We start from the raw sequence: 15,181 nt of genomic DNA, 5'->3' as shown, positions 1-15,181 counted from the left end.
CGAACAACGTTTCGACCTTCTTCGAAGAAAATATGCAAACGAGCCGTTTTTGCATATAAATTTAATGAATAAAGTATTTTTGCTTGATGTTAATATCGGACGCTCTCGCTGTATTTGAATTCCTTCAGGTTGCTATGCAACACGTAACAATCACACAGAATTCCTGACGTTGTCAGTTGAATAGCAACTGGTAACGGGGAATTCACAATGACTCGAAGTTACCTTATCATTCGCAGAGATCTCACAATATTAGCATGTGGTCACGTGCGATGCACGGTGATGGATTTATGAATGTTAAGATAATCATTTATTGATTTTACAGAGAAGCGCCATTGTTTTATCTGTAGCTACGTCTTTAGTGGGGTTTGTGACTAACTGTACAGAAACTGGTGTAGGGTTATGTGTAGGTACTCTATTACGATGCATATTTATCTACAATGCTTACGTTATGAGGTGAGGGTTAGATCAATATTTCATGTATATTTCCACCGCCAATACCAGACAATGATTTACTCTTGTTACCAATGGATCATTTCATCCTCTTTCTATAATACCCTCACCCCCCAGTGGTACATCGATATGTCTGTAGAGCTGCGACGGGTTTCAACATCCGTATTGGGCACAAATAGCTTATTGTGTAACTTTGCCCTTAATTATAAACCAACTTTCTATATTATTAAAATTTTATCGGATTATGTCCATAATACAACATTATATGCATCCTACTGTTTGTGTGATATAATAAACTGAATGAACGTTTGGCCTAAATCAGTGGTTTATTTTCCTAATTAGGGCCCGTAGGAATATCGAGTTAGGACATTTAATTTAACCCTAATAGTTAATAGTACCACAATATTCCAAGGAAAAATAGTTAAATATTCCTTATTACATGCTCGTAACGAGTTTTACAGAAACAGAATTGTGTATGATGTAAAATGTGAAAGAACGTATTTGAGAAAAAAGCATATTGTTCTTTCTCTTCGTGACAACTTCCCTTGTCCATTTTCTTTTGCGTGATCGTACCCTAATTTACGCATATAATACAAAAAGATATAATCTGTATGTTTAGACGTCGTATGATAAATCACATACTGTTTATGTCAATGAACATTAACTCCCTAAATGAGATATGGAAGCAAATATTTTAAAAATTATGAATACAAATAGTTTTTTCGGAATTCTGATAGCCCCCTAGTGGCTCAGCAATATGTCAGCGAACTTACAAGGCTAAAAACCGGGTTTCGATACCCGTGGTGGGCAGAGCACAGATAGCCCATTGTGTGGCTTTGTAATTAATTCAAAACAAGTGAAATCTGGTTTGGTTTGTTTTGAATTTCGCGCAAAACTACACGAGAGCTATCTGCGCTAGCCGTCCCTTATATAGCAGTGTAAGACTAGAGAGAAGGCAGCTAGTCATCACCACCCACCGCCAACTCTTGGGCTACTCTTTTACCGACGAATAATGGGATTGACTGAAACTTTATAACGCCCCTACGACTGAAAGGGCGAGCATATTTGGTGTGACAGGGATCCGCTGTACACAGACTCTATGTACGTTTCATGTGATGAAATTTCATCAGTACCGCTAGTGGCCAACCACACTATCTGATTTACATTTAGCCACTACAAAAACAATAGAATCTATGCATTTTAAATAAGAATAACTTTTGATACTTTGCGACTCATTCCTAGTTGATTAAACCATATATGCCAGGTCCAAATGTAAAAAACTTAGAAGTTATATGATAAACAAATTTTCCACAAGTCATAGTAAGACTGTCTGACTGGTGTTGTGATTGTAAAAATATACAACACTCAAGGGGGCGTTTGCTCGGTACAATAGGTTATAAGAATGAAAATGCCTGGCGTGACATTGTGGTTAATAATCTGTAGGTTTGGATATCAAAACCGATGACTGACTATGCTCGCCTTTCCAGCCATGATGGCGTTTCAATGTAACGATCAATGTTCGTATTCTTTGGTAAAGAGTAATCCAGGAATTGGCGTTAGGTGCTGTTGACTGGCTGCCTTCCCTCTGGTCAACAATTCTTAATTAGTAACAGCGGCAGATAGCTTTGGATGCCACAAAAATAGAAACAAAAACCAAACAGTCAAAAAGTAAAATATGAAGGGAGCTTTATTATTCTGTAATATACATACAAACATTCCCTTAATTTGTTTGTCACATATAACAACCACTGTAAAATAAAAAAGCTGTGATGCTCCATTTTTGATATTAAATACAGAATATGAGATTTAATTTCTTTCAAACGGATCCAGGACAATGCCTCATCTTCATGATCACTGACTCTTCCTTTAAAACAAACTAACGTTTGATGTTCTATTCCTATTCATAAATACAGAGTATTGCAAAAATTTGGCGATACTTTGATAAAACATAAGATGCATACTTTCTGAACAATCATAACTATAAGACCATATTTGGTGTGATGGGTACTCAAACCAGCGACTCTCAGGTTCCGAGTCGAGTCTCCTGGCCATGCCGAGCCATTGTTCAGATGTATTTCACTGTTTATGACTTCAAGTAACGATATATTTCGAGAAGTTAAACTTACCGAAAAATAACAAAGAAATAACGTCCGTCTGAGCTTGCATTCAAAAACTGTGGAATGATTTTAATCAATATTGTAATTTAACACTACGTGAGTTTTTGCTGTTATTCTTTCTGTAAAACAAAACTTGGCACTTCGTTAAGTTTTTAATTTTCAAGAACATTTCGATTTCTGTACTTGTTCAGCGTTTATTCTGCTAATTCGAGAACGATATCTCTATCACGTTTAGCGTGTTTTCCGATATCTGTTATCGTTTCGTTTGTTATTGTTGTTGTTTTTAAAACTTAAATAAGATTTGGTTTGATATGGACATTTTTTTTCTCCTTTTAGCTTCACTGATAGCATAGAAATGAGAAAGAATGAAGAAAGGTTTCCTTAACAACCTCAATGTTACATTCGCACAAAAAAAAATCTTCCTGCTCAGAGCAAACATATCTATATATGATAACGTGTCGCTAAGTTCGATAAATCGTTTGAGTTGAACTTTTTTGTCTAGTTAGTAAGAAGTAACACTTTTAAGCACAAACTCGATCGGATTTTCGAAATCCAGCTTCAACATCGTGTGATAATGTATTTAAATGAAGTGAGTAAAAGGTAATGAGAGATGCTGCACGGAAAAATTGTTTGTGGTGACACTTTCACATTATTTAATAAATAAAATATATTTTTACGATTTGTTCAGATGGCGCTAAAATATTATACGCTTACTGAAACCGGCTGAGAAAACGGGAGTTGAGTATGTCAGAGAATAATTAGCTAAAAAGAAGAAATGTATGGTACCTTAAATTCCATTTCAGGTAAGTTTTTTAATATTTTTAAGTTTAATTCTAGGAACTTTCACTTAAAATCAAGTTTTTTAAAAAAATGTGAGTATAATTGAACTTAAGTAGGTTAAGCAAGAAGACGATAAAACAGGGCCTCTAAGCCTAAAATGAGTAAGAATTCGATAACTGACTACGTCATGAAAATAAAGAAATTTGAGTAACTGTGAAAAACAAAAAACATACACTTACAAACTGCACTGCACACTTTTGTCCTTCCTTTTCCTGTTTGTTTTTATTTTTGTCTACCCAGTCTGAGAAGCTAGCGAATGTTAAATTCTATTTATGAAATGTTCCCGCAATGGTGAGAATTATACTGTCTTAGCTACACCCTAAGTCTCAACGCATTATTTAGTGTTACATTCTTCATACCGTAATGAAGAATGTAACCCAGCTGATTTTGCTATAAACTTTTTTCAGTATCTAGTTCTTATTTCATTCAATTATTAAAAATGTATTATCTTGTTGTTTGGTTCCTAGTTTAACACAATTGTATTATTTCTCATTGCCTGATTCGTCAGTTTATTTAATGTTGTCTTACTTTTTACACAGTTCTGGCTTTTAGTTTATTCGATTCTAATTGTTTTTGCTACTTTCTCAAAGTTTATTATATCGCACTATGTTCACTTCGTTCTCTAATGATGTTATGTTGGAGGTTCTGCAACTTGTAATATAGGGTGTTCGGAAAGTCACTGTGCAGTTTTGTAATCATATTTTATTCAGTCTATTTCAAGCCAGCAACTGATAGTGGTATTTAGAAACAAAATAAGAAGGATCCAGACCTGTATTGATGCCAACGGGGGTACCTTTTAACATTGTTTATAATATCATTCATATTTACCTCCTGTATTCTATATTGAAACACGTCTGTCAATAAATATACAAGTGCACAGTGACTTTCCGAACACCCTGTACTTCTCTAGGTGGCGTGTCGTTAGCAAAATGTTCATTAAAATGTCAAAATAATGTGATAAAAAGATATGTTTTTATGTTATTTTTGAAGAAATGAAGCACCGGAACATGGCAACTGTTTAATTGTCTTATGGATAATATTAAAATCCGTGATGTTCATAAATTAAGACTTTCGGAATGCAATATTTTAACACGACGTATAATTCAAACAAGATTAAAATTACGTATATTGATAACGCCTTACGAAGAACTGTTATTCAAAGCGTCACCACAACTAAACTATTCTGTTGTGATTCGATTTTTTTTTTTACTTGGGTTGTTTTTGTATTTTTAATTTATTTGATTTGGGTATTTGCGCAAAGCTACGTCAGACACTTAGTGTGCTGGTCATCTTCATCTTGTGGGAAGCCAACAACACTCACTGCAAATTTTTGGAAGACTCTAACAACAAATAGTAGGACTGGTTCAAGGAAGATAAAACGAAAAATCAGTTGAAAGAAAAAAATATTATAGTCATCTCTATGATTTATTGAACTAAACGAAAAGTCAAAATTCAATGTGTTAAACACTTATAATGAATGAGTTTACTGTACGTATCAGCAGTAGGCCTACTTCAAATACAACCCGAGATAACTGAAACCATTGAGTTCGTTAGGCCTACTTCGAGTACAACCTGACGATGACTGAAACCACATAATTCGTTAGATCTATTTCGAGTATAATCTGACGACAATTGAAACCACTCAGTTCATTATGCCTCTTTCTAGTACAACCTGATGATGACTGACACCACTGGGGTCATCAGGCCTGATTCGAGACAACCTGGCAATAACTGAAACTGAATTTTTTTTCTGTGTAACACAGTTTAAACTGCCTGACGAAGGGCTTCTGCTCGAAACCTTGCAAATATCTATAGTTTTTGTATCTCAGAACGGCTGGAATGGGTTTTAACACTTTTATTGATAAGGAAAGAACAACGTTTCGACCTTCCTAGGTCATTTTCAGGTTAGCAAAGACAGTTTGTAATTTCAAAAAAAGTTTTCTTTGAAGCTACTTTCCATTTTTCTTCTTGTTTCTCCAATATAGATGTCGCGGCAGTTGTTGCATTCTGTTTTATAAATTGTGTCGGTGTTGAGTTTGTTAGTGTAGTTTTTAGTTTTGTACCTGGATTTTGAATAAAAACCACCCAGATACTAAGTATGGAAACAAATATAAACAAACATAGAATCAAAGAAGCTCTACTTATACAGCAACTAAAACTAAAATTAAACCAATATAAAGGAACACCTTTATACCTATACTAATTAATAACCTAACATCCATCTGTACCCGTTTATACTCTCGTCCCTAAGACATGTGCCCGGCAACTGCCTATTACAAACTGTCTTTGTTAACCTGAAGATGACCTAGGAAGACCAAAACGTTGTTCTCTCCTTATCAATAAAAGTGTTAATACCCATACCAGCCGTTCCGAGATACATTTTTATTTCAAGTGGGTTTTTTTTTCATCACGAAATATAGTTCTTGTCACAGACGTGTGTTTCACAAATTGTAAACATTTTTTTCGTTATTTTTCTACGTCATACGGTCTTTCTAACTGCGTTTTTTTTCTACTTGGTCAAATTTCGACAAATCGTGATTACCACTCTGTTTAATTCACTGTGGAAAACCGTTAATCTTTGAAGACGTAATTTGATCTTTAGCTGAGAACGTGATAGACAAGTTTATATGTGATTGTGATGGAAAACTTTATCTTCATGGTGATCCCCTCCACTCGAACAACAGAGAAAGGATTAAGACAGTCGCCTATGGACTCGTTAAATAAACATTCTGTCAGAGGAATTCCAGTTTTATTTTGCAGGTTTTTTCTTATTCTATTCTTTAAGTTTTTACTTAAGTAAATGGTTACCTGTTCCCTTGTTTTATATTTAGTTTCATTAAGCTTTGTTAGTAATGACGGTTAGAACGAATTTTATTATTTTATTTAATTAATTTTAGACATATATTAGTTGTTTTGCATTTTTAGTTAAGTACATGAAATCAGAACTAGTCAAAAACTAAATTCGTCAAACCTTGTGACGTATTATTGGGATTACGGCCGACAATGTTGACAGCGAAAGTTCTACAGTTGATGCTTTGAAGTTTTAAAATTTAGGCATAATGAATTATTTATGATCAGTTTGAGTGCAGCATCAAAACAACCAGTTCACTGAAAGACATTTGAATGCAACACTTACTACTAAAATTTAGGACTTTTCAGTCTTTTTTAAATAGTTTTTTTAATTCGTGTGATAGAACTCTTTCAAGTATAAAATCTCATAGAAACACATCTTAATAAGAGGCAAAACAATGGAGCAGATAAATGTTTCTCACCTCACGTCAGTGAAGAAAAGATTCGTGTGCACACCATAAAGTTTCTTAAATTATGAAGTTGATATTGGTAAAAAAGAAAAGGCCCGGCATGACCAGGTGGTTAAGGTATCGACTCGTTATCTGAGGGTCGCGGGTTCGAATCCCAGTCACACCAAACATGCTCGCCCTTTCAGCCGTGGGAGCGTTATTATGTGACGGTCAATCCCACTATCCGTTGGTAAAAGAGTAGCCCAAGAGTTGACGGTGAGTGGTGATGACTAGCTGCCTTCCCTCTAGTATTACACTGCAAAATTAGGTACGGCTAGCGCAGATAGCCCTCGTTTAGCTTTGCGCGAAATTCAAAACAAACACAAAAAAGAAAATAATTGGTTCGTGTTTGGGTTACAGACAGAGGTCTTTGTCTCCATCTTGTTTAATGTTTGAATTAACTATATATTTATATAAATCACCAAGACGAAGACCAGTTCTTTCAGATGACTGTTGTTTTCACAGGAATACGAAATACATACGAATAAAGGTAACATTCAAACGGTTGTCTGTCTGTCTGGTAAAATTGCGGACATCTTTTGTGGAAGCTAGTGCAGCGGTATGTCTACGGATTTACAACGCTAAAATCAGGGGTTCGATTCCCCTCGGTGGGCTCAGCAGATAGCCCGATGTGGCTTTGCTATAAGACAATCCAATCGCACTTTCAACCCAAGACTGTGTTTTTTGTAAGCAAAAAATGAAAATCCTCGAATTAAGGCGTTTCCATTTCTCAAGCATAGGTGTCAGTTTTTTATTTTGTCATAAGTGGAATATTATGGATTCGTTCTACTTACACAATATTTGTAGAAAGGATCGTTTATAAATATTCAAGACCTCCCGAAGAATAGTGGAGCTAAGCTATCTTTACTGTCGCAAAGGCAAGCAGTCGTACACAAAAGCCATCTTTCTGGGTCACTGTACAGAACCACAACTTGAAATTGAACATACTGCGCACTGACAGAGAACATTACTATTCGAAACAGCTAGTCCAAACCGTTTTGGAAAGTGGCAGACAAATCTTCGCGATTTCTTTTCTTCAGGCTTCCTGCTGTGACTTATGAGAAACGTGTAAACAAACCTAAACCATAATCCATAACTGAATCAACAGCTGTTGAGAAAATCTCGAATTTTCTATTTGTTGTGTTAACGAAAACGGGATGACTTCATTTGTCGTCTGTTATTTAACACTGTGTGTTCTGCATGAACACCAGGTGCAATTGTAAGCAGTGAACTTCCATGTTCTTCGAGTTGATACGGTCAGTAGGTGGGGCCTTTAATAACACGTGATTGAAATATTGAAACGCGTACTGGTTCTTTAGTTTCCAAACTTCAGAACAAACACTGATTCAACGTATCGAAATGAGCATATATTTCCAGCAACCAATCATCGCACACAAAGACCAAATATAGTTTTCCGCAGATGTTCGCATCAGATGGAAATCACATAAAGTTTTAAAACAAAGTTTCTTTGTCAGGTCGCAGGCAGTTTCTCAGTGGATAGTACATTATCACGTCGTTTGCTACACAATAAAGTAAAATAACACGAGTATAGTTGCGTAATTGCCCTATTTGTTTTCAAAAATAAGATAAGTACAGGTGTTCCCGTTAGTCTTAACTCGCCACAACGTTAGAAAGTTACAGTTGCAATCACATAAGCGTAAGATGGAAATTATGACCATAGTAACAATACATTGTTGTATTTTTTCCTTCTCAGTTTTATGACCTATTTAAATATAACAAAACCACGAACCTCCGAGGCATCAACTCCTGCTGAGAGATCCATGCATCTCTAGGCATCTGGCGATCTATATCACATCATATCTTTGAAACAGAAACATTCTGTAGTTTTTTGTAATGTCAAACGTTAGACTTTCAGAGAACTGTGTGGAAGAAACTTGGTTACGCCATCTGGATTATGTAAATGTAAAAATGAAAATGTAAAAAAACGATCGTTGTGTAAACCGTTAGAACTCCGTTAGTTTTTTTATATTTTCTTACTAAAAGAAAGCCCACCCACAATGGCACAGCGGTATGTCTGCGGACTAACAACGCCAGAAAGCTGTGGTGGGCAGAGCACAGTTAGCCCATTGTGCAGCTTTGTGCTTAACTACAAATAAACAAAGTTACTGATAAAATAAAACAAAACAACCATAAGTCTAAATATTTTTCTCGTCAAAATTTGTAATCGATTCTTTCGGCGTCAGAACTCTGTCTCCTGATGGAACAGTCTACGGATTTACATCGTTAAAATCCAGAGTTTGATTTCCCGCTTTGGACACAGCAGATAATCCAGCCTTACGACTATCATTTACATATAAAATGTCATTATGGATTTTTTCACTTTAATACGGTCGGCTTAGTTTCTGCTGCATTACAAACAGCGTTATTTTCTGTTTAAGCCTCAGCTACTAAGAGTATTTGCCGATGTTTGTAATTTTTCAAACGGAACGAATGGAGTTGACAGCACCATAACACCCGCTATTCACCCTAGGGAATGGCTGTCACTCTTATAATGCATCCACAGCTTCACGTCTGAGGAATATTTTATGGTATCGTCCGAATTCGAATAGAGATCACTATTTCCAGTATTGAGAGCAGTACAACTGAACAAATTATACATACATACATGTATGATACGATTATTCGAACTAAATTTAAATGAGATACAAGTCTACAAGTCAGACTGGATATTTTCTGGGCTATTGCACAACCTCAAGTCACCTAGCGTATGTAATCACGATTCATGGGTTGATGTAAATAGTCCAGCATGATGATGGACGATATCAGAGGTTCGCGAAGGAAGCTAATTTAGTAAATTAGCTTAATTAATTGCTTCGAAGCACATTATCACCCTTGTTTGATATTCAAGTACACCTATGTAATATGAATCATTATGCGTTACAACATAACGGAAGCATTACGAAATGTTTAATTGAGAAATTCGTAATATAACAAGTTTATGTATATATAGTACAGTAGGTAATCGGTTTGTTACCTTACTGACTCAGACAAATTAACAGACAGGTAGATATATAAGTATGCAGACAAACAGAAGATAAAAAGACATACAGGCAGATTGAGAGACGGAGGACAGAAAAGGATATAGACAGAGTACAGGTAGATTGAAATATAGGCAGAATGTAGGCAGACATTCAGACAGAGATAAACAGAATATTGGTTGATGTATCCAAGTACACCTATGTAATATAAAACATTATGCGTCACAACATAACGCAAGCATCATGAAATGTTTAACTAAGAACTTCGTAATATAACAAGTTTATGTATATATAGTACAGTAGGTAATCGGAAAGACAAACAGAATATAGATAGATATAAAGAACGATAGAGAGACAGACAAACAGAAGATATATGTATAGATAAATATATTTTTGTAGATATAATTTTCACAGGGGCATTATATAATGAGTGAGTTGAAGCAACGAAGAAGACGATGAGCCGGTAAACCAGTCGAGCTGCGCCGCAGCGAAATAGACGACGAGCTCGGCAACCGAATGGTTTGCGCCGCAACGAAGAAGACGATGAGCCGGTAAACCGCAATGGTTGCAAAAGCACCGTGATCCAGCTGAAGATGACGAATACGCAAAACGAATGGTTTTCAGCCGCAACGAAATAGCCGACGATGATTTGCAACCAGAATGGCGCTGCCAGCCGCACCAACGAGAAGACGATGATCAGTAAACCAGTCCTGGTTTTGCCGCAACGAAGAAGACGATGATCAGTAAAATGGCGGCAAAAGCGCACAAATGCCAATTGATTATTTGAGCCGTGCAACCAGGTGCCAGCGCGCAACGAAGAAGAGGATCGAGCGGAAGAAAGCAGCAAAATAGCGGAAAAGTAGCGACGAAGAGGATCGCATGTAAGAGTTAGTGCACAGCAAAGATGCGCAACCAACGCGACCAGTCATCAAGACTTGCAGGAGCCAGCCGCAGGCGAAAACAGATGACGATATACCGCGGTGGCGCTTTTGGTGCCGCAGCCGTGAAATGAAACCACGATGATTGATCTGCAAACGAATGGTTGCAGCCGCAACGAAGAACGACGATGTGGCGGTAAACGAAATGGCTGCAGCGCGCAACGAAGATCGATGACGGCATGAGCGCCGCAAGGCTGCGCCGCAATGAAACACGATGATTGCAACCGAATGGTTGCGCCGCAGCGAAGAAGACGATGCTATGTGCTGTTATGGCGCCAGCCGCAACGAAATAAGATCGATGATGCCGCATACCAATGGCGCTGCCAGCCGCAACGAAATACCGACGAGTGATCGAGACCACGCATGGTTAGCAGCAGCCGCAAATAAGCATCGAAGACGATTGCCCGTACGAGCTGGCGCATTGCCGGCAACGAAAAGACGATAATGAGCCAGGCCCTGCCGCGTAAAATCGAAGAAGACGATGAGCCATAAAGGCAGGCGCTGCGCGCAACGAAGAAGACGATGAGCTGCGCAACGGCAGGAGCGCCAGCCGCAAAACGAATGAAGACGAGATGAGTCAGGCTGCTATGGTTGCACCAGCCGCAACGAAGAAACTACGACGATCGAGTCGCTGGTAAACGAATGCGAAGCAAAGCCGCAACCGAAGATGACGATGATTGGGTCAGCTGCTGGTTGAGCAAAGCCGCAACGAACAGAAGACGATGATTGCGAGCCAGGGCTGGCGTTGCCGCAACGAAGAATGACGAGCGAGTCGCAAACCAGCATTGCTTTGCGCCAGCGACGAAGACGAAGTCAGCCGACGATGAGCTCGCGCAACGAACGAAGATGGCGATCAACGCAGGTTGCCGCAACGAAAGACGATGAGCCTGTGCAGACGGCTGCGCCGCAGCGAAATGATGACGATGATTTCTGCAACCCAGAATGGCTGCGCCAGAAATGAAATAGCTGACGATCGGTAAACCAGTCGGCTTTCGCCGCAACGCAAATAAAGACGATGAGCCTGCAACGAAGTGGCAAGCAGCGCGCAGCGAAGAACGATGATTGCATGCGCTATGGTCGCGCCGCAAAGGAATGAACACGAGCTGATGGTTGCAACCGAATGCGCTTTCAGCCGCAACCGTGAACCAGCCGACGATCGGTCATTCGCGGACATAAAATAACGCGAAAACAGCCGAAGACGATGAGCCTGCAAACGCATGGCGGCGCAAAACGCAACGAAATATTGACGATACAGTCGCGGGAAGGCATGGCGCCAAGTAACCGCAAACGAAGAAAATGACGAGCCTGAGCAAGCGCTGCTATGGCGTTGCGCCGCAACGAACAGACGATGAGTCATAAGCCGAAATGGCGCTGGCAGGAAGTAGAAGATGATCGCAAACCGAATGGCGCTGCGCTGGCAGAGCGCGAACGATGAGTCAGTAACCCGAATGGTTGCGCCATAAGCGAAGAAGATCGAAAACGCAATGGTTGCGCCGCAGCGACGATGAGTCATGGGCTGGGCAACGCAAAACGCCGGTTGCGCCAGCGAAGAAGACGATGAGATTGCAACCAATGGAGCAGCGCAACGAAACCGAAGACGATGAGCCCGCGGGCGCATATGGTTGCGCCGCAACGAAGAAGATCGATGAGCCGGGTAAACCAATGGCGCAACCGCAACGAAGAAGACGATGAGCTCGTAACCGTCGGCGCTAAACGCGCAACGAAATAGCGACGAGCGATTGTACAGCGCGGAGCAGCCGCAAACGAAATGACAGGCGATGAAGCCTGCAGGCTGGCAGTGGAACTGCCGCGCAACGAAATAAGAACGATGAGCCTGCTGGCAGCGCCAACGTGCAAATGAAGACGAGCGAGCCATAACGTATGGTGCCAAAAGCGCAAACAGGCCGACGATTGATTATCGCAGGGCAGGCCGGGCGCTGCAGCAACGAAATTGACCACGATGAGCTCAGTACCGAAGTGGTTAACGCGCAGCCAGCAAGTTTAACGATCGAGTCAATGCAAGGCAGTGAGCGAAAAATGCAACGAACAGCAAGACGATGAGCCTGTAACCAGTGGCGCAGTGCCGCAACGAAATAGCTGACGATGAGCGGCAAACGAAGTGGCGCTGTGCCGCAGCGGAAGAAGAAGACGATGAGCCTGTAACGAATGGCGCTGCGCCGCAGCGCGAAGAAGACGATGAGCATCAAACCGCAATCGGCTGCAAAGCAGCGTGACAGAAGACGATGATTGCAAAAGCAGGTTTCAGCCGCAACGAAATAAGACGATGAGCCAAATGCCAATGGCGCCAAAGCGCGCAACGAAGAAGACGATGAGATTGCACCGCTTGGAAAGCAACGCAGCAATGAAAGTGAAGACGATGAGCCAGGCCAATGCGCTGCGCGCAACGAAATGACGAGCGATTGACAAACGAATTTGCTTTGCGCCGCAACGAAGACGACGATTGCAAAAGTTTGCCGCAAGGAAGCAGACGATGAGCCTGAAACGAATGGCGCTTTGTACGCAGCGATATGAGCTGCAACGAATGGTTGCGCCGCAGCGAAAGACGATGAGCTCTGTAAAGCCAGTGGCGCTGCGCCGCAACGAAGAGCCACGACGATGATCGCTATGGTTGCGCAGCCGCAGCGAAGAGGACTGATAACCGCGAAAGCTGCGCGCTATGTGCGATGAGCGTGCGCTGCATGCGCTGCATAGCCGACGACCTGATTGCAGCCAGTGGCGTTGCAGCCGCATAGGAAGAAGACGATGATTGCAAAGCAATGGTTGCAGCCGCAACGAAGAAGACGATTGAGCGCGTCCAGTCGAATGCAGCCGCTGAACGAAGAAACGACGATGAGTCGGTAAACCAATGGTTAAAAGCGCAACGAAAGAAGACGATGAGTTATAACCAGAATGGTTTTCGCGCTGCAACGAAATTAGCTGACGATGAGCAACCGTAATGAGAGCTTGCGCCGCAACGAAGACGAGCGAGCCTGGTAAGAGCAGGGGAAGCAACGCGCAACGAAAAGAAGACGATGAGTCATTGAACCAATGGCTTTAAAACGCAGCGAAAAGACGATGAGCCTCGGTAAACCGAATGGCTAAAATGCCAGCGAGCGACGACGGTTCAGCTAACAAGGCTGGCTTGCGTTTTAGCTGCGAACAGCCGATTGATGATCGGAAAGCGTGGTTGCGCCGCAGCGAAATAGAAGACGATGAGCTGCGCTATGGCTGCGCCGCAGCGAAGAAGACGATGATTGCGAACGAAATGGCTGCGCAGAAATACGACGATGAGTCAAACCGAATGGTTAAAATGCGCGAAAATAGCCGACGATGATTGCAAACCAGTGGCTTTCGCGCCGCAACGAAGCCACGATGAGTCAAAAAAACCGAAATGGCTGCGCCGCAACAATCGGAATACGACGATGATTGCGGGCTGTATGGCTTAACGCGCAACGAAAGAAGACGATGAGCCGGCTGCATGGCGCTAAACGCGCAACGAAGACGTGGATGAGTCATGGTGTATTGCGCCGCGAACGAACAGCTGACGAGCGATCGGAAACCCAGTTTGCTGCGCCGCAAATCGAAGAAGACGATGAGTCGGTAAACCAATGGCGCTGCGCCGCAACAAAACATCGATGACTGCAACCAGGTTTGCTGCGCCGCAACGAAGAAAGATCGAGATGAGTCATAAACCAAAGCTGCAACGAAATAGCGACGATGATCAGGCTGCGGTGGCGCCAACGCGCAACGAATAACACGAGCGAGCTCGTAGCTGGGTGGCGCAGCAACGCGCAACGAAGAAGACGATGAGCCGGTGGGCTGGCAAGTGGTTGCGCCGCACGAAGACGATTTCGAGAAATGGTTGCAGCGCCGCAAGCGAAGAAGACGATGATCTGGGTAAACGAATGGCGTTGCGCCGCAACAAAGAAGATCGACGATGATTGCAACCGGTACGTTGCGCCGCAACGAAGAAATGACGATGAGTTTCCGGTAAACGAATGGCTGCCGCAAACGAAAATAAAGACGATGATGATACTGTACAGCAGAAGCAACGCGCAAATGAACAGCTGACGAGCAGAGCCTGTAAAGGCAGAAAGCAACGCTGCAACGAAGAAGACGATGAGCTGTACGTTATGGCGCTAACGCGCAAACGAAGACGATATCGTAAGGCAGGAAAGCAGCTGCAACGAAGAACACGAGCGAGTCGTAAACCCACGGTTAAAGCGCAACGAACAGGCTGACGATGCCGCAAACCAGCGGTTTTGCGCCGCAACGAAGATTATGAGCTGCAAACGAAATTTGCTGCGCCGCAACGAACATTTGTTTTAGAGCTTGCAAACGAAGCTAACGCGCAACGAAATAGCTGACGATGAGCCAGGCTATGGTTGCGCTGCAACGAAGAAGACGATGAGCCGTAAAGGCAGGAGCAAAGCGCAACGAAGCCACACGATGAGCCAGAACGGTAATTTGGCGCCGGTGCGCAACGAAGAAGACGATGAGCCGGTAACCCAGTCGGTTAGCAACGAAGAAGACGATGA

At 41.6% G+C, this 15,181-nt stretch overlaps 1 long non-coding RNA gene across 1 annotated transcript in view; it reads left to right on the top strand.

Moving 5' to 3' along the window:
- The first annotated feature begins 3,186 nt into the window (after window positions 1–3,186).
- Window positions 3,187–15,181, top strand: part of LOC143247000 (uncharacterized) — a 256,411-nt gene continuing 244,416 nt past the window's right edge. Inside the window, exon 1 of the long non-coding RNA XR_013026304.1 lies at window positions 3,187–3,370. This is a non-coding gene — a long non-coding RNA (uncharacterized LOC143247000). The remainder of the gene's footprint in view (window positions 3,371–15,181) is intronic.

The sequence above is a fragment of the Tachypleus tridentatus genome, chromosome 3 (assembly GCF_004210375.1).
Source record: "Tachypleus tridentatus isolate NWPU-2018 chromosome 3, ASM421037v1, whole genome shotgun sequence".
In the NCBI taxonomy this organism is placed as follows: domain Eukaryota; kingdom Metazoa; phylum Arthropoda; class Merostomata; order Xiphosura; family Limulidae; genus Tachypleus; species Tachypleus tridentatus.
Note: the sequence above shows the minus strand (reverse complement) of the source record. Positions and strands in the feature narration are given on the sequence as shown.